Here is a 26470-nt window from a genome sequence, read left to right on the forward strand (position 1 = left end):
AGTGGATAAAGCACTGGCCCTGGATTCAGGAGGACCTGAGTTCAAATCCGACCTCAGACACTTGACACTTACTAGCTGTGTGACCCTGGGCAAGTCACTTAACCCCCATTGCCCCGCCAAAAAAAAAAAAAAAAAAGACTATGAACAGGCGATTCTCAAAAAAGAAACTCAGTTTTCTGACATATTACATGAAATTATACCTGTAGTACTCTACTAATAGTGTTGCTTTACGGTCCACAGAAATATGTATGCAAAGCCCTATACAAAATAGTTTATTCAAATAACACTCCCTAATAAAAAGCACATGGCATTTTGCACCTTCTTTACCTGCAAATAAAGCTATGACTTTCTGTACTATTAAATATTAAGACACTCTGTACCAAAAAACACCAACATCACAGAATTATGTCAGCTATATTGTAGATAAAACATGTTTTCAGGACTGGCCAGGAAATCTAACCTTCCTTTGCAACATTTATGTCTCTATGGAAAAAAACATTGTGTAGTATACCAAAAGAAGAGTTCCTCTTTTCTCCCATATCACAGCTGTTACACAGTCGCACACTGCCAGGAGAGAAGAGATGAAGATGACCCCAAAATAGCATCTTCTCCTTTTCAACCCACCATTGGCCACCCTATACATGAGATGAAGGGATCATAATGGATTGCTGAGTACTGCTCACCTACCCATATTAACATATTTATATGCATAAGCCCATACTTTAGGATATGTCTATAAGTCACAAATATCCATGAAGTAGAGACAGTTTGCTACAATAATATCATGAATCTGACAAACAACTGTATCACCAGTCAATTTCCTTTTTTCTCATCTAGCTTTAAAAATTGATCCTAGCTCGGGGCGGCGAGGTGGCGCAGTGGATAAAGCACCGGCCCTGGATTCAGGAGTACCTGGGTTCAAATCCGGCCTCAGACACTTGACACTTACTAGCTGTGTGAGGCTGGGCAAATCACTTAACCCCAACTGCCTCCAAAAAAAAAAAAATTACTTCATCATACCAAAAGACCCCACCGTCAAACTACTCTTATTCACTGAGGTTTTTCTCCACTGAAGACTTTATTTGCATTCATATTATTCTACATGTCTTCAATTCTATATGAGCTAGACAGTTTACTAAAAATATCTAATTAATACATACCTAAATTACCTAAATCTTCAGCAACATGGATTTCCTTTCCTTTCTTTGTTCTAGATGAAATTAATCTCTTAATGGCAAGTGCACATTACAACCTAGTCTGATTTAGTACATACATTTCACAGGTAACCCACTCTAAACTTTTTCTTTCTAAATATGATCTTTTTCAAATCACAAGGGTATGTGTCAGAATCAAAATTACAGAATATGGGGGTGCTGAGAGTAATGCTTTCAAAATCCGCCTGCATAAAAATGGTACCAAGTTAGTGACACTAAAAATAGAACAGGTTTAAAACGAAAAAGTAAAAATAAAAATAAAATGCTGTCAGTAGGGCAGAACATGAAAATTATAAATAAGAGGATGTGCTAGAGAGTAACTGGAAATAATTACATGGCATGCTTCAAGTAAATTGGGGTGACAAAATAGCTGACCTACCAAACTGGACAACTGGGAGACATGAAAGGTCACAGAAACTAAGCCATTTGGCTTCCGCCCAAAGCCTATAAAATAAAATGGCTGATCTGAAATACTTGGAAATAAGAGGGAACTTTTATATCATTGGAATCTGAGAGAATTAGCTAGTATATAAGCAACATGATATAATAGAGCAAATAGATATGGAAGCTTTAAATATCCTATTAAGAAAATATGATTAATTAGCAGTATGGCAGCATTGTTTGGGAAAATCAAGAAAAGAATGTAAAAATTTCCTGGACAAATTAAATATATGGAGCCTCTGTGAAAGAATAGTATGTACTAAAGGAATGAACAAATGGTTAGAGGGAATATACTATAAATTGTCTGACAAGCATGAAAATTTCAGACTTAGGTAAGAGATGACAAAAATGAATTCCAGAAATAGAACATAGAATTCTTAGAACTAGAAAGGGTTTTAGGTCATCTAGTACAAACCTGTTACATTATAGATGAAAAAACTGGGTTCTACCAGCTCCCCAAAAACATATAAAGACAGACCCAAAATATAACCTAGGTCCCCAGTGATCTTTTCACTGTATACCATGATGTCTGTAGACTACAACTCAGGGAGATTAAGTGACTTACCTATGCCACAGTCACAGATCTAGAAAGACGTAAAGTGGGAAATAGAAATTGTTGAGTTGTTTTTTTAGTCATGTCTAACCCTTGATGATCCCATTTGGGGTTTTCTTGGCAGATACTGAAGTGGTTTGCCATTTCTTTCTCCAACTCAATTAACAGATGAGAAAACTGAGGCAAACAGGGTTAAATGACTTACTCAGGGTCACACAGCTAGTAAGTGTCTGAGACCAGATTTGAACTCAGGAAAAGGATTCTTCCTGACTCAAGGCACAGCACTCTATCCACTGCACCACCAGCAGTTGTCTAAATAGAAATCATGGTTCAATAATGAGAGACTTCAATTACTCAAACACAGATTGGTGAATATATGAAGGAGAGGTTTCTGAATAAGACAAATTATTAGTTAACAAATACTTTCAGAACCTCTCAAGAAAGGAAAATGTTAATCTTTAATTCTAGGACTTAATCTTGAACAGTAAAATGGTACATGAAATGATTTAAAGTCAGTCATTATGTAATAACAAAATTAAAATCAACATTCTGATTAAGAAAGTGAATTAAAAGATACTGACAGGGCAGCTAGGTGACATGGTGGATAAAGCACAGGCCCTGGATTCAGGAGTACCTGAGTTCAAATCCAGCCTCAGACACTTGACACTTACTAGCTGTGTGACCCTGAGCAAGTCACTTAACCCTCATTGCCCTGCAAAAAAAAAAAAAAAAAGATACTGACCATGGTTACTTAGTTTTAGTGGAAAAAAAAAACAACAGATAAAAATTCAAACATTATAGTAAGATAAAAAGTTAAAGATAATGTGCTTTAATATGCTTTAGTCATAACCAACTATAGAAATAAATATTAATGTATTTCTGTAAATATGTCATACATGTTATATATTTACAGAAATGTATATTTATAATAACAAATATAAAAGAATAGGTATGGGTTCCACAAGGTTAAAAAAGGAGGAGGGAGAAGGGAATTTGTCAAAATATCTATGACAGGACCATAGATTTAGACCTGAAAGGAAAACTCATAGGTCATCTAATCGACCTAATCTACCCACATAGTCATACTTTACAGATAAGTAAAAGTGACACCCAAAATGGTAAAGTGACTTGCCCAAGCTTAAATAGCTAATAAAGGAGTAGAGCCAGGATGCGAACCAATATTCTCTGATTCTGAATTCAATACTTTTCTTTTTGCCACTCTCCTTCTTTATTAAATATCTAAAATAAGTCAGAGAACATAATCCTTAGGAGATTCGGATTTCAAGCAGTGTTGTTTGCACAGTACCACACTTTCTCTAGCATATATGGATGTTCATAGGCACATAGAAGTCTCTCAATAAACTCATTAATTAAAATTAGGAGGTCCAGAATGGAATAGAATAGTACTTTACATTAGATTCTAAAAGAAGACTGTTTAAATACTTCAAGGAATGGCAGCCAGCCAAAATATATCAGTTCCACCACTAATGATCACAGAGCTCGAGAGCTTAGTGATAAAAGGCAGACTCTGAATGAATTTTTTAAATTTCATAAATTTTCAATCAAGTTCTACCCCCAACCTTGCAGATTTTCTCTTAAAGCAGACAGGCTAGATATAATAAATTGGTGATAAGCACAGGATATGGCTGAACTAATGCAACTTAACAGTATTTATTGAGAACCAGCGTAGCTGTGCATTGTGGGCAATACAAAGAAGACAGGATCCTTCAAGGAATTTAGACTAAAGGAAGAAAAGACATGTACATGAAAAAAAAAATCTGCTCATAGAACAATGTTAATTCAAAATATGTCAAGCACTAAAGTCCATACACAGATGTCCAAATCCTAGATGGAAATTTCCATTAAGATGGGTAAAATGAGAGGTTGTGTTTAAGTCCATCTGTCCTCTTCAACTTGTGGTAAAAATTATTTATGGTAAAGATTAATATCGAAAGTTTTAGCTGAATCATTTGGGAGGGGCCACACCTGGCCCACCCTGAGATTACATATGCTACTGAGAAGGACCTCCCCTTTCGTGGGAGGAAAAAACAGAACATGACCGGAAGGGAGGGAAATTCCGGGAGGCAGGGCGTGTTCAAGGAGTTTGCGCTTTTCAGCCAGTCAGTCTGGTAGCGGCGTCATGTTGGCAGTCTGGGTCTCAGCGTGGTGCTGGAAAACTGCATATTGACTCTGGGGTTGGTGAGTCACTTATGGAAAACCCTAAATTCCTTTGAACTAGCTTAACTGGGAACACTCTGGGATTTCATGAACTAAGCTTAGAGTTAAGACTATCTATTTGTATTTCTACTTCCTTATTTCCTTAATTGGTTTCACCTTTGTGGCTTCCCAAGTAATAAAACCTGATCCTTTATGAACTAAAGCTCAGAGGCTCCTTTTCTTATTGGCCTGGGAGGAATATATAAAAAGGAAAGTTCAAAGGGAAGATTAAATCTAAAAGAGTCCCTCATATTTCCAGGACCCCAATATTAAGGCGAGTCACCCTAATACACTCCGTATATCAAATTTTGGCCCTCACAACCTCAAAATAGCAAGAAATGTGTCAAAGAAAGAAAAACAACAACAGCAAAAACGGGAGCAGGAAAGAATTCATCACAATAAAAACCTCCCAGAAAAACCAACAGAGAAGGGGGGGGATGGACAGACAGAGAGATAGAGAGAAAGAACAACCATTATCCTTCCAACAATGCTGTATGGCTATTAAGTCATAGAATAAAATGGTAGAAAACGAAGAACACTCACAAAGGAATCATTGCAGAGAGGTATGGCAGTTGTGAGCATGCTGTAATACTCTGAACAGTTAACACTAGAGAAGTGCCATAGAGGATATCAGAAAAATGACTGATCTGGGGGGAAGAAAAGATGAGCCAATCACAAAGTGAGAGTAAGGCATCCCTTACATATCTTTACAAAGCATAATTAGTGGTATGGCACCACACAATGTCAAAAGAAAAAGGAAATACTATGCCCCCCCCCATGAGGATATATGGGTAGGCAAGAGCACAAACATTTAGAGCAGGCCCATAGATTAGTTGTAAATTGCATCCCTGGAAGGAGTCCTCAAATCAATCAGAGCACAAATCTATTGTGATACTGGAGAAACACCCCTAAAAGAGTCCCAAATACAATAAAAAATACTAAGGAATAAAAGAAAAATCCAAAATTTCCAGTAGAGAGGGTAGAACTGCAACAACATAAAAGCTCCCAAAGTTATAAAGGATCAATTACAAAACTCTTGAAAAATATAAAGAATTTTAAATAGAAATTAAAGCCTTCAAAGAAGAATTCAAGAAGACAAAAGAAGAGACCAGGCAATTCAGAACAATGGACGTTCACTCCAAAACACCAGATTCTCTAAAGAAATAACCAACTTTTAGGGGCAGCTAGGTGGCACAGTGGATAAAGCACCAGCCCTAAGATTCAGGAGGACCTGAGTTCAAATCCAGCCTCAGACACTTGACCCTTATTAGCTGTGTGACCCTGGGGAAGTCACTTAAACCCTCATTGTCCTACAAAACAAAACAAAACAAAAAAGAAATAACCAACTTTTATACCAACAAAAAAGTGTCTGAAAGGTAATCAGACACTAATTGTAATAACCATTCTCAACCCAAAAAAGATGGAATATACTTCCCTCACTCATCTCAATGATGGGAAAACTATGAACGTATTTACATTTGTCCTTAGATATAGTTTATGTGTTAGTTTTTTAAAAAATATTTTACTTTTTATTGTTATTCCAAACTTGGCAAACATTAACAAACATGACCATTTCTAAATATGAAAAAAGAGAACTGCATATAAAACCTCATGTCTCCGTTATGTATAGCTTGCATTTTTTCTTAAAATTATATAAGTTCAACACATTAGTTGCAATGTTGTCCTGCTGGTCTATGGCTTCTTCTGAGATTCTACTTATTCTCTTCCTTTTTTTTTCTTTTCCTTTTTTTTTTTGAGGGGGTGGGGAGAATGAGAGGTAAGTGAATTGCCAGGGTCACACAGCTAGTGTGTGACCAGATCTGAAGGCTGGATTTGAACTCAGGTCCTCCTGAATCCAGGGTCATTACTTTATCCATTGAACCACATAGCTGCCCCCTATTCTCTTCATTTTATAAAAGGCTGCAATAATTCTCTTTTCTATTTTTTTTAGCACCTCTATCAAATTACCTCTTCTCCTACTAAATCCCCTCCAATTAAAAAAGAAACTTGTAGCAAATAAACATAATTAAGCAAAACCAAACCCAACACTGGTCATGTTCAAAACCGGATTATCAATCTGCACTGAGATTCCCCCATCCTCTTATGCAATGGTGGGTTGGCATGTTTTATCATCAGTTCCCTTCAGTCTTGGTTGTTCATTTTATCAGAATTCTTGTTTTAGCCTTATTGGAGCTCCACAGTATTTGAATTCCTTTTTTCTAGCTGCTTGCAATATTTTCTCCTTGGCCTGGGAGCTCTGGAATTTGGCTATAATATTCTTGGAGGTTTTCCTTTTGGGATCTCTTTCAGGAAGTGATTGATGGATTCTTTCAATTTCTATTTTGCCTTCTGCTTCTAGAATATCAGGGCAATTTTCCCTGACAATCTCTTGGAGGATGGTTTCTAAGCTCTTTGTTCATAGTTTTCAGGTAATCCAATGATTTTCAAATTATCTCTCCTGGATCTGTTTTCCAGGTCAGCTGTTTTTCCAAGGAAATACTTCATATCGCCCTCTATTTTTTTATTCAGTTGGATTTGCTTTACTGTGTCTTGGTTTTGCATAAAATCACTAGCTTCCATTTGTTTAATCCTAATTCTTAGGCAATTATTTTCTTGAGAGAGCTTTTTTATTTCTTTTCCCATTTGGCTTTTCAAACTGTTGACTTTTTTCTCATGACTTTCCTGCATTGCTCTCATTTCTCTTTCAATTCTTTCCTCCATCTCTCTACATCTTCCTTCTATCTCTCCTACTTTCTCTTCAAAGTCCCTTTTGAGTGCTTCCATGGCCTGAGACCAATTCATATTTTTCTTGGAAACTTAACGTTGGAGCTTTGACTTTGTTATTATCTTCTTCTTCTGAGGGTGTATTGTGGTCTACCTTTCCCCCAAAGAAGTTTTCGATGGTCTTCTGCTTTCTCTGCCTACTCATCTTGGCCGTCTATTTCTTAGCTTTTAACTCCTTCTTAAAGTGTAGCGCTGCTTCCAGGACACACTGTTCGTGCTACAGCGTGGCCCAGGGGGTTACTGGGCTTCTTCTCAGCCTGCCTGGCCTGTGAATAACCACAGCCACTTTCTCTTTGACCCGGAAACAGAAGTCTGATTGAACTCTGATTCTCTATGGTCGGAAGCTTGGTGTGCCTGTTCCCCTCCCTCACTGGGCCACCACCACTCAATTCAGCCCACTGGTTCAGAACCAGGGCGCTTCACCCCAACTCCAGCAGAGACTGCCTCCACTTCACCCTGGCCTACTGCCAAACCCCCTCACCAGTCCGCAATCAGCGCCTCAGAAGCTGCTGGTGCTGAAGACTCTGAGGCATTCTGGAAGCACTGTTCCTGGCTGGGTCCTGACTGTGCAATGAACTGTTCAGCCTGATCAGTAAGTGATCACAATTGCCCTCCTTTGCTAAAAAATAGTCTCACTCTGTTCTTATGTGCATTAGGCTGCTCTGGGTTTGTTTTTTGGGGTTTTTTACCACATTATTTGGGAGTGAGTGAAAGGGTTTATCTGAATGGAGCTTGTGGGTGTCACAGCCTCTTCTCTGCCATCTTGGCTCCACCCCCATTTTATCAGAATTCTTAACTATTTGATATTTGTTTTTCTTTACAATGGTACAGTCACTGTGTATGTTGTTCTCTCTTCACTTCAATGCATCAATTCATTCAACTCTGTCCAAGTTTTGCTGAATCTATTCCTTTCATCACTTCTTAAGGCTCAATATTCAATTACATTGATATATCATAATTTGTTCAGTCATTCCCCAAACTGATGGGCATCACCTAAGTTACTAGTTCTTTGTTATAAATAAAAAGTTCTGCTATAAATATTTAAGTACATGTAGATTCTTTCCCTCTTTCTTTGATTCCTTTGGGGTATATGCTGAGGAAGAGTATCAACAGGTCAAAAGTACCTTTTGGATATAGTTCCAAATTGCTTTCCAAAATGGTTAAACTAATCCACAGCACTACCAAAAGTGTATTAATGGGTCTAAGGCCTTCCAACATGTTGTTTTCCTTATTTCAAATTTTAACAATACAACAGATGTATAGAACCTTATAACTGTTTTAATTTGTATGTCCTTCTAAGTGTTATGGAGCTTTTCTTTTATATGGTTTTGAATGCTTAGATTTCTTTCTTTGAAAGCTACACCTGTTCCTATACTTTGACCATTTATTTATGCAGAATTGGCTCTTGTTCTTATATATTTGAATCAGTTTCTTCTATATCTTCTCTAACAAATCTTTCTCAAAAACAACAAAAAACCTTATTACATTTTCCCCAGTGACTTCACTGCTAATTTTAAGTGCACTAATTTTGTTTATGCAAAACCACTGACTTTTATATAATCAAAATTGTCCATTTGATCTTCTATTATCATCACTATCCTTTGTTTGGTTATAAACTCTTCCTCCATCATAGTTGTGAAAGGTTATATAAGGAAAACTGAATTCAAATCCTGCCTTAGACACTTAATATGTGACCTTGGGCGAATCACTTAAAGTGTCTCAGTCTTAAGCTTCCTCATCTATAAAATAGGAGAAATTACACACAACTGTTGTGAAGATAAAGATAACTTAGATCATGTATCCATTTACAGCTTATTGTGGTATGTGCTGCAAAATATTGATCCAAACCTAATATCTGCCAAACTGTTTTCTGGTTTTCCCCAGCAATTGTTGTTGAATAGCAAATCTTTACTCTAATAATTGGTGTACTGGGGATTTATTAAACATCATGCAACTGTTAGTTTGCTTCTCTATATGTTAGTTACCTATCTGTTCCACTGCTCCACTATTCTATTTATTAACCAATACCAAATTTTATTATAATTACTACTTTATAGTGCAGTTTGAGATCTGGTTCTAAATTTCTCATAAGATTCTTGATCCTTTGTTCCTCCAACTTAATTTAAATTTTTCTAGTTCTATAAAGTAATCCTTTGGTAGTTTAACTGATTTGACATTAAGAGTATTGGTTAACTTAGGTATTACTATTATTTTTATTAGCACAACCTAACCATTAGATATCATTCTCTTTCCATTTGAAGTCTGTTATTATTTTTGTAAAATGTTTAGTAGATGTATTTAAATAAGTTTTTATTTCTGTCTTGGTAGTTGGGCTTCAGATACTTTATATATTCTGTAGTTATTTTGAAATTTCTCTCTTCCCATTGGGTTTTGGTGGCATATAGAGAAATGCTGATAATTTATGTAGATTTATTGTATATCTTGTTAAGTTTTAGTGTTTTCTAAGAAGACAATCATACTTGCACAAAGTGATATTGTTCCATTACTTATTCCCTCATTTTTTTTTATGTTTTATTGTTAAAACTGGCATTTAGAGTACTATATCTAACAGTGATAATGAAAACCTGTGCTTTACCCCTAACCTTAGTGGAAAAGCCTCTAGCATTTCTCTGTGGTTTTATAAGTATAAAGTCATATTAAGTAATGATCCATTTATTTCTATGATTTTTCGTCTTAATAGAAATATGTATCGCATTCTATAAAAAAATTTGGCATCTGTTCATATAATCTTATTAATATGGGCTTTTATGTTTATAGTTTTCCTAATACTGAACTAAACACATTCCTAGAATAAATACAACCTAGTCATCGTGTATAATTTGCTAATGGTGTTCTCATCTCTTTGCGAATGTTTATTTAATAATTTTGCATCAATATTCATTCTATTGATCTGGTTTTCTTTTTCTTTGTTTCTTCTTTGTTTAGGCATTAAAACCATATATGTTTCATAGTCCATTAATTTTTTTAATTGTTTATTCATTACAAGGAGAGTTCAATGATGGTGAGGAGAGGGTGTTATGTATCAGGAAATTCCTGATGTGTAAAAGCAAAAGGCATCAATAACAGAACAAAGATCAACATATTTGGAACCCCCAAATGAAAAGATTAAAAAAAAAAAAAAAGGAAGAACATTTGAAATCTCTACAAGCCAAAGCAACTTATTCTAAAGATAGAATTCTAGTGAAGAGCATTAGAATTAATGGTTTCTGAGAAATACATGGTGAAATAAAAAGCCTGAATACAAAACATTTAAGAAATCATATAAAAGAACTGACCAGATGTATAGAAACAAAGAAAAGTGAAGACATTATAAATCACAGATCACCAAAGAAATTCCAAGCTCACCTCAAATGAAAATGAGATCTATTTCTAAATTTTAACATTAAGCAAATTTCACCAACAGCTACCAAGAACCAGCCTAGCATATACCAAGGAAAAAGTATGAATTACATAAGGCTATCCTTATCTACAATAAATGAAAAAGATGTACTAGATTCTGAAAAGGAAGGATACCTACTTCTTACCTTCAATGACATATCCTGCAAAACTGATCTAACCAACAATTAAAAAGACTGATTTATTCAACAAGGCAGTGTTTCTAGTGGGATAGACCACTGGGTAGAAAGTCAAGAAGTAACAGGTTGAAATCCCACCTGACACTCACTACCTGTGTGACCTCTTTCCACAGTAATTAAATTTGCATAGATCCTTCCAATTCTATAGGATCTATGATTCTAAGTAATTCTGAATCATTCCCGCTGAAGTCAGAAGTAGGTTACCTAATAGACAATCCACCCAACTCCCTACAAGCAATCTCCACTTGGCTATCCCATCAGCACTTCAAACTAAATGCATCCAAAATGCAGCTAAATTATTATCTATCACCAAAAACATGTTCTTCCCTCTGGCTTTATTATCTTTCTTAATGACACTCACCCAGTTTCCCACATTCAAGCTCTTGGGATTCTTTAATCATTTTCTTTCCTTACTTCTCTAATAAGATTATTTAGCAAGTCTTATCAAATTTACTTCAACAAATTCTCTCAAAAAATTGAACTTGAAGGGGTAGCTAGGTGGCGCAGTACATAAAGCACCATCCCTGGATTCAGGAGGACCTGAGTTCAAATCCGACCTCAGAGACTTGACACTAGTGTGTGACCCTGGGCAAGTCACATAACCCTCATTGCCTCGCCCCCCCCCCCCAAAAAAAAGTAATTATGAAAAAACTGAACTTGGAATTAAGCAATCTACCAAAGCCTCAATTTACTACTCAACTGTAAAACTGAAAAATACTTGTATTGTATAAATGTGTCTGTCTTATTGCTCTGATCACATAAATCCTCTATGATCACATAAATCCTCTACTCAAAAATCTTTAGTGATTCATTACTGAGTTAAGTTTGCTGGACATTCAAGGGTTCCAGAAAGGGCACTAAAGCCAAATTCTTTCTTTAGTTTATTTCCAAGCCCAACTGGGGGTGGGGGCGGAGGGTCATGGGGTTGGAAGAGATGGCTCATTTAAATTCTACCAGCCTATTTCCCCTTTGTAAAATTGCCCTTATTAACTTCATCAGGTTATTGTCTAGAAAGTGCTTTGTAAACCTTAAATTGCTATGTAAATGAGATATTATTATTCAAGGTCTTCTAGATCCAGAGCCACATCTTTCCATTTATCCCACCCACTCTATTCACTTCCCAGTCATTAGTTTACTTACCAGCCAAACTCTGTACCAGGAATATCCCCTGAACTTTACCACCTCCTTAACATTAGTTTGTTTTTCCAAACATCTAAAATATTCTCCTTCTTTCTTTTAAAATGTAACTCAAATGCCACCTCCCCCTCAAAGTCCTCCTTTTATGCCTCAAGGTGACAGCAGCCTTCCCCTTCCTCAAAGCTCTTCTAACACTCCATTTTGGGGGACAGCTAGGGGACACAGTGGATAAAGCACCAGCCCTATATTCAGGAGGACCTGAGTTCAAATTTGGATTCAGACACTTGATGCTTACTAGCTGCGTGAGCCTGGGCAAGTCACTTAACCCTCATTGCCCCCCATCCCTCCCCCCAAAAAAACCACTTCATTTTGCACATCTCTGATGTACTGTATATCATTTTATATTAGAATTATTTGCATGTACATCATATCCTCTATTATTACCAACCAAAAAAGTTCCTGAGGTCTTCACAATGGAATATCCAAAGACAATGCAGTCTTCTTACCCAGAAACATCCATCCTTCTAGGTCTGCTCCATTCTATGGAAGGTCCCAGGCCTGGCCAACCATCCTTCCCTTCATGGTTCTGTTCCTGAATTCTGGATTCTATAACCTCTGCTTCTTTCTCATTTTGGAATTTCCCTCAACAGCTGGGACCTCCTTATTGTAATTGAATGTATTAATTTGATCATTGACAACGCTATGCTAAGGTTTAGTAAAAATCCAGCAATTCAAACTGTTAGAGAATCCAGCTTTCCAGACCTGAGTCCAGAGCCCAGTTTTCCAGACCAGAATCCAACTTCCTCCTGATGACATCTTACCACTTCAAGAAGACAAGAGAACTCAGAGACTTTACACGAACAGTTTTCTTTGGTTGGTTTTTGTTATCTCCTTCTGTTATTATATACTATCTGTAACATGTACTCTCTGCAGAGGCCCTCCCTCTGCAAGACCAATGTCAAAGTGTCGGGTTCATGAGGGACTGCCCCTCTGGACAAAACTTTTCTCTCTCCCTTTTCTATATTGATATTAACATATTATTAGTTGGCATAGGATATTATTTTTGGCTGTTTCACTGAGCAAACTCATTTGTTTTTCAAATGAAACAAAGGGGGGAATGTGGTAAAATTTATTTGTGGTAAAGATATAGAGAATCCAGCTTATTGGAAGTTTTAGCTGAATCATTTGAGATTGCGCATGCTACTGAAACAGCTTTTGAAGGACCTCATTTTTTGCGGAGAACTTGAGGAACTTCCAGTACGCGAACTTAAAAGTGAGGGCAGGAACGGAAGTTGGTGTGCTCCGGCTGTTAAACTTAGCCGTGGTGGCCCACGGGTGAGAGGAAACACATGGTTGGCGTTTGGCTTTAGGTGTGCTGGCTCGAAGCCTGGCGGACAGTTTGGGATTCGTTGAGTTTTATAAAGGAAAATAGACTAAGCTTAGATCTAAGATTATTCATTTGTATTTCTACTTCCCTATTTCCCTAATTGGTATCACCTTTTGTTGTCTAATTAATTCCCAAGCAATAAAAACTAATCCCTCACAGATTAAAGCTCAGAGGCTTCTTTTTCTTAGTGGTCTGGAAGATATATATAAGGGAAAAGTTAAAAGGGGGAGTTTAATGCTCATATATCCAATTTTGAATCTCACATTATCCTGGAACAGTCAACCACCCCTGGTGCCTTCTCATCTTGGAATACTCTTTCACCTGCTCCCTTTTTCCCACTGATGAGTTGTGGCTCAAGCCAGCCATGCCTTCTTCCGCTTCCAGGTTCTGCTCTGGACTTTGACTTCAAAATCAAGTTCCCTGTTAGAATGTAAGCTCCCTGTGAGCAAAAGCTGTCTGTTTTTTACTTATATTTGTATTTCCAGTGCTTAACACAATGCTTGGCATATAGTATCAACAAATGTTTGTTTCCTTCCTTCAAAATACCTAAGAGGCTCACTAGGTCCCAGGTAGTAGACCTCTATAAAAGTATCTGCCTGTCTCCTGCTTGAGGAGATTGGTATCTCCACAGAGCCACACTCTGTGCCATGCCTTTCTCCCCATGAGAAGTTCAAGGATTTCTCTCGTTGTTTCCCTTCCCTTCCCTAGCCCCTAAATAAACTTCTATCTTATTCTAATTGCTTTTGTGTGCAAGAGGGTATAATTCTTTAAAAAGGAATTCCTAAGGACCCCAAACCCCTACCCCTTTCCCTAACCCCCTACCCTATTTTCCCTATAACAATACTAAAGTTACCTAACAGTGATAGCTACCAAAAAAAGGTAGCCTATCAGTAAAACTGATATACCAAAGTGCTAACTTCATAGTACCTAACTTCATGGTTTTGGAGGCAATATGAACCCTCCTTGCCAAAAGCCAAAAATCTAGTATCCATGCTCAACTACAAAACATGAAAGCTTCCCCCATCCTTTCCAATCTTATTATATATCAGTACTAATCCACAACTTAACTACTAAATCTCTTCAACAATCTCTTCCTCCCTCCCATGTCTTCTAACCTGCCGAATATATTTTGGTCACATCTTAATCAAACGGCAAATACATACTGCTTTCTTACTCTGTTAAGCAACTAGCTAGCACGCTTTGGGCACAAAGCATCCAAACTTTTTTTCCTTACCCAAAATTGTAGCCACATTTTAATGAGGTTCTTCTCTACATTCTGACCAGGTAAATCCATTTGGCTTCTCTCTAAAATATGTATTTCTTTGGGTTGTGTGCCACCACACATGTTATAACTTCAGGTCTTTCTCTATCTAAACTTACAAATGTTACCCCCATTCTTTCCCCTTCAAACTTACTACCTAATTCAATCCATCTTTCCAGACTAATTACACCCTCCAACTGTCATTCCAACTGCACTCTGGCAACACACTCCCCAAATACTTCATTCAAATACTAAATACAATGTCCCATATTAACACTGGGGAAGATACAAATCTAACCAGGGTAAGATATATACACCACAGGGGCAGCTAGGTGGCGTAGTGGATAAAGCACTGGCCCTGGACTCAGGAGGACCTGAGTTCAAATCTGGCCTCAGACACTTGACACTAACTAGCTGTGTGACCCTGGGCAAGTCACGTAACGCTCACTGCCCTGCCTAAATACACACACACACACACACACACACACACACACACACACACACTACTATAATACAAATTTGAACTGCTGGTACCTTTCTTATTAGCCCTATGTCATTTATCCTTTATTGACATATGTAAGGAAAGGAATAATGCTCTCCTCTCAGTAGGATATAACCACCACCATTCAAATTACACTCCTCCAGACCTGTTTGAGGACAAAGGTCTCAGTCCCCCTTCCCTCCAGCAGACAGATCATGTGGTTCAAGTAGCCCTGAGCTGGTCTGAACCAGGTCCTCTCCTGGAAGGATTGAAGGAATGTCCCTGTGTCACTTCCTCATTAGCTAAGAATTCCAAGAATAATCATGGAAATTTGGGTTAAGAATACTGCATTCCAATTAGCTAGCTTTCTTGCTTAGATCTAACCCTTAAGTAATCCACTAATGATGAACATTTTGAGTTAGGGACTAGGTATTAAAACAGGGCCTTCTAGCTGTAGCACTTATTTGAAAGTGTTCATTCTCAAGAGAATGAAAATAAACAAGCCTTTGACACATCATTGTCAAGTTCCAGAGAATTTTCCTCTCAATATACAACAGAGGCACAAATCAATTATGTTCAAATAAGGAAGGGATCACTATTGTCTTATGTTGTCCTTCAGTCATGTCTGACTTTTGGAGACTCCACTTGAGGTTTTCTTGGCAAAGATACTGTAATGGTTTGCTATTTCCTTCTCCAGCTCGTTTTACAGATGAGAAAACTAAGGCAAACAGGGTTAAGTGACTTGCCCAGGGTCTCACAGCTATTAAGTGTCTGAGGCCACGTTTGATATATACTTTACCACCTCTTAAAGGCATCAACTAAGGCTTCATGGAGGAGTGGCATTTGAGCGCCTCCTTCAAGGATAGGCTAGATTTCAACAAGAGGAGTAGGGTAAAAGTCATAGGATGCATTAAGTTGGGACATATAAGACAAATTAGTCCAGTTCAGATCTGAGTATAAGACACTGGATAGTATGAGAGAAGGTAGTAAAAAAAAAAAAGTATATTCTGGTGAGCTATTAAGATCACCCTAAAGAACTCTATTTTTTAAGGGAATGGGGAGAGACTGAAGGATGTAGTTTGAGCTATGCAATGATGTAAATACTACTGTGCATTAATAAAATTCTTGTAGTGGTATATGAAATGGACTGGAAAAGGCAAAGACTAGAGGCCAGAAACTGGTTTGGAGGCTATTTAAAAGAGAAAAAAAAACTGATAATGAAGGGTTTAACAATTGATTTCAGATATGATGCAAAATGTACCTACTTAGCACTAGGCTATTTCTCTGTACACCCATTATGGATTATCTTGGTAAATTACTTATCTTGATTTTTATTAACTTCAAATGACAGATGCAAGTCTACTACTTTTACATTTTCTCACATCACTTAGTAACTGTGCTGTTTTTGTTGTTTTAGGGGATGGGGAAGAGATTGATGAAGAATAACTTGATAACTAAAGTTGATAAATAACTTACTAACTTGGTAAAAACTTTATAACTAAGAGAAGTAATTTAAGCAAAACAAAGCATCAAAAATGAGAAATTTCTAAAAGGCAAACTGATTTCAAGAGGAAATTAAACAAAGAAATGAGGAAACGGAGGCTCTATCTGCTATTCTTCCTATGGCAATCCAGACTAAAAACAACTTTTTTCCCCTCTTCTAAATAGGGGTGTGAGACAGCAAATATGAAAACACATCTTTCCCCCTCTAATTGTACAATTCAGATCCCATCTTAACAAAACTATGAAAATACACAAATGCATAGGAAATCATGAAAATACTAAGGGTTCCTTTTGGAGGCAAAGTACATAGCTAACTGCCTATTTCTTTATATAATCATTAAAAATCATTAGCAGAATAGGACTAATTTCATTATAAAATCATTTAACAGCACAATAGATGACCTTCAAGACTCACTGATCCTATGTGACCCTGGACAAGTACCCTCAATCTCTATGCTTCAGGCAATTCTTTTAAGACTAAGATTTGTAGCATAGCATATACCATTTGTTTTTGTAGAAGTTTGCTTACCTAAATCTTACCTATGACATCAAAGTTATTGACAAGAACATAAGCAAAACACATTTTAACACAAATTGATTTAATATATTTCTCAGTGATATTTCATGCCTGACTAAATATCCTTTAGATTTATTAGAATATTTGGTGCAAAGTGATGCCGGTTTTCACTCTAAAGTAAATAGCTAATAAAATTAGCAATAAGTGTTCAATTTGTGGCCTTAGGGGACTTAAACATTTTTTGAATAAAATGAAGTTTTGCTTTAAAAATTGAAAAAAGGTTCTAAAATTACAATCTGTTTCCTTAAAACTTCTCAAGAACTTTCTTTAGTAACATTTTCATCAAATGTTTTCAATATTTGCAAGACAGAGCAAAATCAAATAGCTGAGAATCTAGATTAAGAGATGGAAGGCACTTTAGAGATCATTTATGCCAACTCCTTTATTTTATCAGAGTTTCGTGGAAACTAAGCAGCTTGTCCAAGGTCACAAAGCCAGTGACAAAAGCAAAACTTGAACTCTGTGTTCTTTCCACTGAACTTGGGGCAAAACTTAAATTCTTTCAACATAATTTCTTCTTAAAATCTAATTTTTCCTGAGATTTATTAATCTGTTAGAATTTTTCTCATGCCAGACTAGGCAATTACAGTGTAATAACAAATTGTCATTTCTACTTTAAATCTAAGCAATGTACTAAGTCTAATCATTTGTTCAGGATTGACACCACCACAAACTAATAATATAAGCTGACATGTATTTGGCTTTTCATAGCTCAGAGACATATCACTTCAGAGATATGAGAACTTTCCACCAACCTCTAACTTTGAGTCTTACAAAGTTGTCTAAGGTAAAGATGAGTTGTGACTTACTCATGAACAGAGTTTACAAGTGTCTACCAAACAACTGAAAGCCAGGTTTTCCTACCTCCAGGGACTTTAACTACAAAATTTACTGAGAACTGATTCCCCACCCACTCCCCCCTACCCAGGCAGCCTGGGGCTGACCAGTCTTTCACCAGACTCTAGATCAACTTTAAGGAGCTCCCCCACCTACCCCCAAGCAAACTATCCCCTCCCAAAAGTTCCCAACCTTACTCCCAGGACTTTATGTTATTATGTAAAAGAGTCTACCTACATTAAGTAGTTTCTATTTAGAGTTAAGTAGGATCTGTATTAACTCAGGAGCAGTTCTATAGTGTCTTCTGTCAAAGGTTCATTTCATTTACATTAAGTAGGTGTATGTGACTCTGGAGCAATCTTTTTTGGTTCCATTTTGTTCAATTACCCCATTAAAAACCCAGTCCTCAGTTCCCATCTGTGGGTATTCCTAGCTTCTGGCTTTGCCATACCATGAGCTATAGTTCCTCTGCCCCAATTAAAGACCTAATTTTCTCCTATATTGATTGTTTCCTTAATTTCCAGGTAAACAGTTTATTTCAGAAAAGCTCGATTCAAGTACCTACTTCGTGTTAGACACAAAACTAAGGTAAAGAAAACCCTTAAATTAAAAGACCTGTAAGATTCGAATTTCAGGTTTAATGTTTAATTGATAAATCATTTCACTGAACACCAATTCACATCACACCTTTGCAAGTACAACCTATTATTTGTGAAGATGCAAAGATATTCAGGGATGGGTGCTATCTACTACAGCACTATCAACTGAAATAAAGAAAAATGTATGAACTATTTTGAACCTTAAAACTCAAACTTTAACAGTAAACATTTTTCCTGGTTTAAACTCTTCTCCCATTACGAACAAACTGTAGCCCTTGTTTTATGGGTAGTTGGAAGATAAGAGTCTCCTGAAAACTTGTATCCAGAGTCCCTGCAATAAAAACTCAATAAACACGCAAATAAGATGTGGGTAAATTGGATTGATACAACAATCTTTAATTCCTACAAATTTCCCAATCTCTTAAACAGTGCAATTATCCTTTTCGGACTCCCCAACTGTGGCTTGAAGGATCTACTCTAAAAGCCGACATCGGTCCAGAAGCTTTTTCTCCTCACCCCGAGATTATGGAGGGAAAACAACTTTTATTGGTTTTGCCTCCAGGTGGGTTGGAAAACAAGCCGGGACGGCGCCCAGAGCACGGGCACGTTTCAGCAACGGGACCACTTTTAGGGGAGGGGAAAGAAGATAGCGGGAAAGAGCGGTTTGGAGGCCCCCCTCCTTCCTCCCGCCAAACACCCCAAGCTCCCCCCACACACTCCCCTTCCTGCACACGCACGCACACACACACACACACACACACACACACACAGACACACACACACACACACACACACACGCGCGCGCGCATATCCCCAATTTCCGCCCAGGCAAAATCCGCCCAGGCAAAATCCGACCCTGCCCTACCCCACCCCAAAGAACAAGAGGCCTTGGACGCGGCGGACTGCAGAGCCTGGACGACCCCCGGGTCCCCTCGGCCACGGCGAGCTGGGGTCATGTGACGCCGCGGCGGCGGCCACGGCGGTTAAAGCACCGCAGAAACGCAGCCAGCCCGCGCCCGCCCCCCGACACAACTCGAGGTCCACTGCTAGCGGGCTGCCTCCCGAGGGCCCGGGGCGGGGAGCGGAGCGGAGCGGAGCGGACCGCGGCCGGGTTGTGACGGCGGGCCCGGACCAGTCACAAAGGCTTTGGGCTCCGGTCCCGCTCCAGCCCCCGGGTCGGGCCGGGGGGAGCGCGAGAGAAGAAACATTTACGGTGGCGGAGGGAGACCAGGGAGCCCGTGTTTCCGGGGTCCCCGCGGCGTCCACCGTAGAACTCCTCGGGCGCCCCCCCTCCTCTACCCCTCCCCCCACAACTGCCTCCCCCTGTCATGCCGCCACCCGTACAGGCCCCGCCGCGGTCTCCCCTCCCCCGCCCGCTCCCCCGCTCTCGCTCTTTCGCTCTCTCTGCTCCCGGCCTCCATCTTGGATCGGCACTTCCAGCCCCCGCCGCTGCCGCCGCCGCCGCCGCATTCCCCCTCTTTCCCGCCCCCCGCAGCCGCCGCCGCCGCCCGCTCTCACCTCGGCTGCCCATCCCGGCGCCGCCGGCCGCCGACCCGGTTTTCCCCTAAAAGTCTCCGGTGTGTTATTCCCGATGTGGGGGGGTTTTAGCAGGGTGGTCGCCGGGGGTTCGAAAGCGGGGGCCGCGCCTTCAGCGGAGCTGCAATCCTAACCCGCCATCTGGTGGCATTTTCCACACGCCAATGGCGCCGCTGCAGACCCGAGGCCTGACCGCCCTCTGCTGGCCACCCGCGCCACAGCCTCACTGCCGGGTACGGCCGAGGAAGGGGCGGGCGGGCGAGGGGGGTGGGGGACCGGAGCGCGAGTAGGGGATGGCAGGGGGAGGCAGTGACAGGAGCGCTTACGCGTCTCCTACGTTAACAGTGCACATGCGCCCCGTCACGGCGGGAAAAGCAACCAAACACAGAGGTTCTTCTTCCCGCTCTTCCTCACCCCCCCCCCCCTTAGGGCCTCGCGACTCTCCCAACCAATCCCTCCCACCACCTCCTGGCGCTGAATCCCTAACTACAAGTTAAGGACGTTATTGACAGTTCGTGGAGCGGATGGGGAAGGGGGAAAGAGATGCGGCGGAGGGAGGAGGCCAGGGCGTCGTGACGTCACCGCGCTCATAAAATATGGCCGGCCATTTTCGGTGATTTCTCGGGTTTGCAGCGAGGGGGCTCTTTTCCCCCACCCTCCCCAGCCGCCGGGCTCCTCCCTTGCTAGCTGGCCGGAGGGCCTTGAGTGGCGCCCCGCCTTTCTCGGCCTTCCCTCCTCCCCCGCATTCTCAGCTGCAGAAAGAAAAAAGCTGAGCGGAAATGGGGTGAACCTGGAAAAGGGGGTACCGCACCAACTTCAACTTCCCTCACCTCATCCCCGGCCCCTATGCCCCGGTTTCGGATCCCGAGGCTTGTAGCTAAACCACTTCGGCTTGCGGAGCCGGGGCGGGGGGGGGGGGGGGGGGACGATGGGGAGGGAGCGAAAAAGCCTCAGGGAAGAAAGGGTAAAACTCGGGGCGAGGCTAGCCAGTCCCCCGGGACGGCGCCTGGAGGCGTTTGGCTTTTGAGGAAGCAGATGCAGTATGTGGTGCGGGCTTCTGCATAAGGAGGCAGCAGAGGCTAGTTAGTGAAAAGATGGTCGGCCTGGAAAGCTACGGAGACTCAGCGTCCGGGCCAGCTTTGTCCCTTGATTCGTCCACACTGAGAGACAAGACTGTTCTGGGGGGGGGCGTCGGTGAAATGGGAGTAAACCCTAACAAAACTACAGCGAAGAAAAGACATCCAGGGTATCAACTGGGAACCCACCCCCACCCCCTTTTTCTCTTACCAATACATTGGTCCCTTCCACCTCTTCTCCTAGTTCACTTTAGTAAACCTGCCCTTAGCTTTCGTGGTGCCCTCTCTGTGGTCTGAACCACTCCCTATCCCAGCCCAATAAGCCCCCTTTCTGACCTGCTTATCTCATGCTTAAAGCATTTCTAAAGTCCCACTCCTTGACTATTATTAGCTCTTGCCGCTCCATCATCTGTTGTGTCACCCCCAGCTTTTCTTTATTTGTTCCCAGGTCAAGGCCTGAAATGTTGAAGTCATATAATTACCCCAGTTGGACCTAGAAATAACTCCTATAATAATGCTTTAAAGTTTACTAAGTACTTACTTTTAAACAACTCCAAGGCAAAATTTTTTGGCCCTGACCCATAATTCTATTCATGTGGGGAATCTTGGAATGGAAACTACCCCACCAAGAGTTGGCAACTTGTCTTTAACAGTTTTTTAGAGTTCTATGGAGGACTTCAAAATTGTCACCTACACAAACTGTTAATTGGCAGGATTTAGACCCAGACCTTCCTAAGATCAACATTCTACCCATTATATATCATGCTGCCTATCACTGCAAATGTTATCCACATTTTGCTGATAAGAAAAAAGTCTCATAGAGGAGAAATGTATCTATTTTACAGTTTTGGGGGGGCTTAAATCATAAAATGTACTTAAAACACCCTTCGATCTAAGGGCTGTTTACATGGGACTCTCATTAGGAGAACGATTGCTAAATGCTCTGGTGTGTCCATGAGGGGCAAATTACAAGAACTGGAGAGAAGAGAGATGTTTTTCTTTTGAGCTCCAGCTTCCAGAGAGGTCACATAGTTCTAGACTTTTTTTAGGTACCTAAAGAAGAAAGAAAAGACTAGGAAGAACCAACATGTAGAAAAGCATTCATTTTCTATCATGTCCCTAAATCCCTTTCTTCCTTTCCCTTCCCCTGACCCCCACCCCAAGCCCCACCTTGCTGCAGTAGAGGTTTTTAATGCATTTCCTCCTGGGGAAGATCTGAAACTCTCTCTCTCTCTCTCTCTCTCTCTCTCTCTCTCTCTCTCTCTCTCTCTCTCTCTCTCTCTCTCTCCCTCCCTCCCAGTTGAGCTGAATTATCTCAATCCAAATAGGAGAGCTAATTCACTCTATTGTATATATTTTCCTTTGTATACTCTCATTTCCATTTTGCTATTGACTTGGATAAAGGAGCATGTTTGTTATGTGTGTTCTTATGGCATTGGCATTGAGTGGGAAGGTAATCAAGCCTTGGGTATATAGTGTGGGGCACACTTTCCCCATTAAGGCATAGGGGTCCAAAGCATAGCTTAAACATAAAAAATATTTTCCCTCTGCTAACATTAGTTAAGGAAGCAGATAAAGCTAATTCTAGGGCCCTTCTCTGCTGAGAGCAAAGTGAACAACCTCTGCCCCTAACCTCCAGCTCCTCCTATCAAGAATCAAAATGTCCCTTAGAGAAGGCTAGGGGGAGGAAATATCTATTAGTAGAAATATACCCTTGCTTCCCTGCAAGCTACATCTAGACAAACCTATGTGGATACAGAAGCTACATGGGCAATCTCTATAACCCTACTACATCACCTTTCAGACTTTAAAGTACTATATAATGCCAGTTATTAGGTGATTTGCTGAGTGTGAGAATCAAGGTGCCACCCCCTCCCCCAAAAGACATTGTGAGAACCAGAGCAGTGCCACCCTGAGGAAAAGGCATGTGACTAACACCTGGAAGTTACATTTATTCATAGAACCCCCTAATTCATGTCAATCAATGCTACCAGCCAATTAGCTTGGAGCTGTGTGTGGGGACCATCTGTCTTGCGGTCTGCAGAGAGCTTCCACTCTTGATAGTAGTGTCTGCAAGGCAAGGTAGCTAGGCTATTTCTTTCTGAACTCTGCATGTTCTTTCTCTTTTTGTAACTTCTGATATACTTTAATAAATGCTTAATGCCCAAAGACTGGTGTTATAAGCTTCTCATTTAAGGTGACCACACATTAGATTTTAGTCATAGCAATTAGATTTTAAACAACACACCAGGGTGGCACAAATAATTGGTATCATAGCAGGGATTCACATCTTAGTCATTTGATCTCTCTCAACCTTAATTTATGAATAATAGCACCTGCCTCCTAGGTTTATTGTAAGGAAAGCACTTTATAAACCTTAAAACACCATATAATAATAACAGTAGCTGACATTTACATTGTGCTTTAAAGTTGACAAGATACTTTATATGCATTAGCTTCCTTGAGACTCACAATATCCCTGGTAAGGCCTACTATTATCCTATCTTTACCGACAGAGAAATTGAAAACTAGGAAGGTTCATTTAATTGCCCCAGGTCACACAGGTAATAAGTGTTGTCTGAGACAAGCTTTGAAAACATTTTGCCAGTCCCACTTCAAGTATAGCACTCTGCAAAACCTTATATCTCAATATTAATTCACTATGAAGTATGAATTAAAAATAATATTTTATAAACAAGGAAACAGATTTAGCACCATCAACTGCCTGGCTCACAATTCAAAATACCTAATAAATATTAGAGCCAGGATTCAAGTCCAGGTCTTCTAACTCTATAACTAATCATATTTTGGACTTAGGGTCAAAAAGACCCTAAGTAGTTGGAATCCTACTTTCCAGATACTTAATAGCTGTAAGAACCTGAGCAAGGCACTTAACCTTAGACCTATTTACCAGCATCTACATCACAAGATTTTTGTGGAGATCAAATAAGATGTGACTTGCTCATAGTACCTGCTTGGGAAACTTTCTATTTCAATTCAACTCAGTTAACAATTACTAAGTACCTACTGTGTGCCAGTCACTCTGCTTAATGCTGATGATAAAAATAAGGAAAGTCCTTACCCACAAGGAGCTTTCAGTATAATAGGAGAAGACCAAACGCAAAAGGAAGCTGAGAGGGGGAGGGTCACCAGGGAATACCTGGCTTGGGGTGATGCTATTCCTTGAAATCCAACCCAAATAGAGCTACTGATGGAAAGTGGAGAGTTATTTAAACTCATTTTCTGAACAGTGTGGTTTCTACTTTAATACTAAGTTAATGTTATGGGGAAATTGGTAGGTGTATGAGATGATGGACTTGAGTTAGTTCTATATGAAATGATGGATTTGAGTCAGATTAAAACTCTGAGGATGGAGTCTTGAAAATACCTACCCCCCCCAGTATAGTCAGTTCCTTCTCTCTGCCTAAGTTTTATTACTTGTCATTTCTTTGCTCAATTAGCACCATTCAGCCCCTGCTTACTTGTCAACTACATCTTAGTTTTATGACCTGTAATAAAAATCATGTCTCCAGCTAGTTGGCCTGGTACTTATCTTCCCCCATCATGTGTCACACCCCAGTCCCTGTCATGGAATAATTGCAATCAGATAAGGGAATCATTTCTGCCTCCCCTTTTTCTTCAATATTCCTCAACCCCTGGTACTCGTTACCCACCCCCTCTTCCCCCTTCTCTCGTTTTGACCTTGTTTCCCCCTCCCCTTTCCCCCCTTGTTCCTGGAACACGTATACATGTCTCCATACATTGATCACGAGCTAAGCACGCATCCTGGGTGAGATAGGATTGGATGTTAGATTGTGAGCTCACCCAGTGCATGTGAGGACTCCCCCTCAACCCCCCTCCCCCAGCCAAAATTCCTATAAAAATCCAAAGCATGAGCCTATTATTGCAACTCAGCCTCAGTCTTTGAGTTTGCCCGTTCTCATGAGAATGTAATAAATCTGTCTCTGCTTGACTTGGCGGTCTCTTCGACTTATTTGGGTAAACTGAGGCAGTTTGTCCCAAACAGTGGGGGTTTGAGGTAGGGGTTATTAGGAATTCCTCTTTAAAGAATTACACCCTCTTCCACACAAATCCAATTAGAATAAAATGATAGTTTTTTATGTGCTAGGGAAAGGAAACCAAGAGAGAAGTCCTTGGACCTCTTTTCATGGGGAGAAGACATGGCACAGAGGCATGGCTCTCTGAGATGCCTTTCTCCTGGAGCAGGAGACAGGCAGATACTTTTATGGAGGACTAATGGTCTGGTGGTGTGATCATATGACTGTGAAAAGTTCCCTTATTGGGGGAGGACCATCCGCCACTGGTGGTGGCTAGGGAAGTTGGGTAAGAGGCAGCTCCAGATCTCTCAAGCCATTTCTCTCCCCCTCATGCCACAAAGGCAACAGACACACTTAATCTTCTTTCTTTTTTTTTTTTTTTTGGTGAGGCAATTGGGGTCAAGTGACTTGCCCAGGGTCACACAGCCAGTAAGTGTCAAGTGTCTGAGGCTGGATTTGAACTCAGGTCTTCCCGACTCCAGGGCCGGTGCTCTATCCACTGCGCCATCTAGCTGCCCCAGACACACTTAATCTTATCTCCCCAGGGGTGGGGGAGACTGGAATGAATGTTGGTGGTCCTGGTTAACTCAGTGCTCATCCAGTCCCACTTATCTTTTTAGGTGTGTCTGTCCTTTGGTTTAGTTTCTCAAGGAGAAGGTTCTTTTGATGTACCCCAGAAAACTTACGAGGTACCCAGAGGCCCATAACAGTTAATATGTTTGAAGAATAATAATTAGCATTTAAGAGTTCTTTACTGTTTGTAAAACATTCTACTTTTGTTACCTCATTTTTCCTCAAAACACTTGTAGTACCATCATGGAGAAAAAAAACAGCATATACACCAAAATGTGTTGCATGGAAAAATTAAGTTGAGAAATTTTATAAAGAAAATGACAAAACAAGTGAACATGATATGATATTTGATTATTTCAATGAAAAGGGTGACACAGGGAAAGATGGGCAGGGAGGGGGGCCAATTTTTAGAAAATATGGCTTAGGATTTAGAATACTAAGAGGTCTATAATTCGCAGACTACTCAGAATTTTCATGCTTATTGTGAGGAAAAGTGGGCTCCCCTCAAAGTTGATTGGAGCTGTCTGGGAAGACAACCACAGGTGATTTAATGTCTGGGGAGTGGATTCAGATTCAGCCAGGAGAGTAGATTAGAATAGAAGTAGGTACTCAAATGCTAACATCCACAAATGGGGATTAA

The 26470-nt window shown here is 40.2% G+C and overlaps 1 protein-coding gene across 1 annotated transcript in view; it reads right to left on the reverse strand.

Moving 5' to 3' along the window:
* Positions 1-20351, reverse strand: part of STAG1 (stromal antigen 1) — a 360000-nt gene extending 339649 nt beyond the window's left edge. Inside the window, 1 exon segment of the mRNA XM_043995188.1 lies at positions 20106-20351. The gene's annotated coding sequence lies outside the window, so the exon portion shown is untranslated.
* Between the last annotated feature and the right edge of the window lie 6119 nt (positions 20352-26470).

The sequence above is a fragment of the Dromiciops gliroides genome, chromosome 3, assembly GCF_019393635.1.
Source record: "Dromiciops gliroides isolate mDroGli1 chromosome 3, mDroGli1.pri, whole genome shotgun sequence".
NCBI lineage: Eukaryota > Metazoa > Chordata > Mammalia > Microbiotheria > Microbiotheriidae > Dromiciops > Dromiciops gliroides.